Source organism: Oryzias melastigma, linkage group LG7 (genome assembly GCF_002922805.2).
Source record: "Oryzias melastigma strain HK-1 linkage group LG7, ASM292280v2, whole genome shotgun sequence".
Classification (NCBI taxonomy): Eukaryota; Metazoa; Chordata; class Actinopteri; order Beloniformes; family Adrianichthyidae; genus Oryzias; species Oryzias melastigma.
In genome coordinates this window covers 5,769,311-5,772,043 of record NC_050518.1, presented here as the reverse complement: position 1 = coordinate 5,772,043, position 2,733 = coordinate 5,769,311, and the positions used below count along the sequence as shown (strand labels likewise).

The 2,733-nt window shown below is 39.7% G+C and overlaps 1 long non-coding RNA gene across 1 annotated transcript in view; it reads left to right on the top strand.

Moving 5' to 3' along the window:
• The first annotated feature begins 1,357 nt into the window (after nucleotides 1–1,357).
• LOC112159168 overlaps nucleotides 1,358–2,733 on the top strand; it is a 2,576-nt gene continuing 1,200 nt past the window's right edge. Inside the window, exon 1 of the long non-coding RNA XR_002921438.2 lies at nucleotides 1,358–1,864. This is a non-coding gene — a long non-coding RNA (uncharacterized LOC112159168). The remainder of the gene's footprint in view (nucleotides 1,865–2,733) is intronic.

Below are 2,733 nucleotides of genomic sequence, written 5' to 3'. Positions count from 1 at the left end.
TTGTACAGTTTCTCCTCAGCAGTCTTGTACTGCTGGGTTTTGTTATTTTAGTTTGGGGTTGGACCTTGGTAGTCTTAGTCTGTGGGCTTTGTTTGTTTGTTTATTTTAGGTAGATTTTGGTTAGGCAGCCTTTAGCAGAGACTCTGACATGGATGGGTCAGCAATCTCCCTAACATATTTTATTTTTGGCCAATTCCCTTTTGGTTTGTCTTTGTTTAGACAAACGCACTAATTATTTGATTTTTGTTCTCTCATGTTAGGACACAGGATTTCTTTTATTAACTAAACTGTGTTCCTTTTATTCTCATTGGTGTCCAGATTTCGTTATTGTCCCCTTTTGAATTTCCCCCCTAGACCCGAGGTATGTTTACCCATATGGGACCTAACAATTTATCTACAGAAAGGATTTTGTTGCCCACCGATTGTAGCTGTTGACATCAAAACTGCTTTTTTATTTGTTTTTCGCTCCTGATTTAGTACAAATTTGAAAAAAGGAATACTCAGAAATGCTATTTTAAGCTACATTTTTATGTTTAAAATGTTTAAAACACAACAAATGTCTTTTAAATGAATTCATTCATTTTGCTGGATCAAAATATGCTTTTAGTTCTCTGTAAAAAACATAGTTAATATAACACACGATCGTAATCCGACTTGTTTTGAATGAAGAGTCGAAAATTTTCATTTCAATAAAAGTACAAGTGTTATCTTTTCCTGCATAGAACCTCTTTGTAAAGTGTAGTTCTCCCTCATTTGAATAGGGAGGTAGCGGAGGCTCCACCCCGAGAGAGTTGAAAGGCTAGAAGACCACAAAGATGGAAAGGCCAGCCCACTGAGGGAGGGAGAGAAAAAACCGCTCCGGTTCCTCTGCCATAATTTCCTATCAGCCTATTCAGACAACATCACCAACAGCTCGGTCCGTGTGCGTCTGCGTGTCTGCGTGCGCATGGGTGTGTATGGGAGCAGAGCACAGAGTGTGAACTGAGAGAGAGAGAGCGAGCGAGCGAGCAGGGAAGGGGGAGGCTCTATTCTTTCACCCCCCCTCCCTCCCTCCCTCGCCAAACCACAGGAAGGAGGGGCCAGATTCTAAGCTGCCAATCAAATCCACTCGTGGCAGCCGGCATTATCTCAGCAACAAACTATTGACAGATTACATGTCAAGGAGTTTAGTGCTTGATTGAAGGAAGCCTTTTTTTTATCTAGTTACTTTTCCGCTCCGTTTCCCCCTCCAACAACCACCATTCGAATGACTTTCTAACAGAGTTGAGTAATATTATGAAAGTTACATGTCTGAGAGGATTTAACTTCGACTTCCCTGAATATGGTGAGTACTCCTCTTCTTCTTCTTTTTGTTACTCTTTGTTTTATTAGCTGACAGTTTAAGGTGTGCCTTTTATCACTGGCTAAATATACAGAGAGGGGAAGTTGTTCAGGATTAAACTATGTGCCAGTGTGTACGTCTAACCAAGTGTTGCAACACCCTTATTTATAGCTTTCTGACAGTGCCCAAAGGTGACTGCAATATCAAATATGATCACCCGTTTTTGCCCACAACACACTTCGTGACGTGTCCGATGCAGCACATGGGGGAAAGTTAACAAAGCAAGTTTCATTTTCCCCTCAATGCGTTCTCGTTTGTGTGTTTATTTATTTATTTTTTTGTGTCACACAGAAGCTTTCATTTTTGTTTTGCGAGCGCAGATATTGATATTTGTGGTTTGACCCAGCGCGCCACTGCCAATGCCATAAGGGCAACCCAAATGGCCTGAGGGGTTGTTGCCAAGGGGACAAAGCAAACAAACTGTTGTGCTTCTTATGTTGTCACACACGTGAAGGGAGCAGGAGCAGAGCTAACACCTTCCAGGTACATCTAATTAGTGAACTTTGAAATGTCCTCAAAATATGTTTTAAAAAGAAAAAACTCCAATAAAGCAGATTATTTTCTTTAATTCCGAGCTGTCCAGCAGAGCTTTCTCATTTAGGGAGACAGTTGTGCTGTAAGTGGATTAGTCCTCATAAGCGTCACTCTTCTTTCCACTTTACTTGTAGAAACATTATTGCGCGTCTTTAAAAACACATGAGGCATACATATTTGATGGTCGCATTTCAGTGTTGTGTGTGTACCGTATGGATGCTTTTATCTGAGCGCCTGATGTCGTCCTTTTGTGATCTGTGTGTGTTTTCAACAACTAAACCGTAAGTTTTTTGTTTTTTTTAAATATATATTTTATTTGTTTGTGTGTTATAGATAATTTTAAAAAAATTTGTCCTGTGGGGCAGAGATATTTAGCCGAGGAATTTTTAAATACTTTTTGGGGAGTTTTTACTAATAAAAGCCGCTTTTTATGTTCAACTTTTTCTGCAAAAATTGTAATTTATAAGATTTTCTCTCTTTTTTTAAATATTACATTAATTTTTAAATATTTTTTTAAGATTTGCTTTAGTTTTTAACTTTTTCCTTCCTAATGCAGTTGCAATTCCTGCTCCCTTAACCCGCACAAAACACAAAACTGTGAATGAAAATGTAAACACACGATCCAGAAACACGTTGTGCCCCAAAGTGACGGGAGAGAGCCGGCCGCTCAGACCACAGGGCTTGACGGAACGCATGTGAGCGACAGGCTCACCTTATTTCATCCGCTCATCCGAGGTGTCCTGAGTTACCTTTAGAAATTACAACAAACAAGTCCAACTGTTATCGTGACACACCCTAATTTCAAACTTTTCGTCAGC